Source organism: Wasmannia auropunctata, unplaced genomic scaffold, assembly GCF_000956235.1.
Source record: "Wasmannia auropunctata unplaced genomic scaffold, wasmannia.A_1.0 LD336088.1, whole genome shotgun sequence".
In the NCBI taxonomy this organism is placed as follows: domain Eukaryota; kingdom Metazoa; phylum Arthropoda; class Insecta; order Hymenoptera; family Formicidae; genus Wasmannia; species Wasmannia auropunctata.
This window is the reverse complement of record NW_012026802.1, coordinates 4,131,574-4,132,126: the sequence shown is the minus strand read 5'-3', so window position 1 is coordinate 4,132,126 and position 553 is coordinate 4,131,574.

Below are 553 nucleotides of genomic sequence, written 5' to 3'. Positions count from 1 at the left end.
AGACGTGTGCTCTTCCGATCTTATACTCACCATTACGAAACAAGTCAAAATCGTTGTAAAAAATTGGCACTCACAATCCTTACAAAAAAATGCGCAGAGAGTCGCGTGTTGTCACAGTCGCGATCACCTTAAGAGTGTTCGTGTTTTTAACAAATTCGACGAAAATAACGAATTTGTTAAAAACACGAACACTCTTAAGGTGATCGCGACTGTGACAACACGCGACTCTCTGCGCATTTTTTTGTAAGGATTGTGAGTGCCAATTTTTTACAACGATTTTGACTTGTTTCGTAATGATGAATCTTGCATTCAATCTTGGAACTGAAGGCCCATCTCATACATTGCGGAACATACTTCTGACAATTACAAACGGAATATGGGGAATCTGGTAGAACTCTATGTATTAATCGCTGAAGAAGGTCTGAAGTGGACCGAAACGTACGACTTATGTAAGAAGATGTAATTTAGGTTATAGAATACATCTCTACTTGAATCTTTAACGCAACGACTTCTGCGTATTGACTCTTAGTGCCTTTATTGTCACCCATTATTA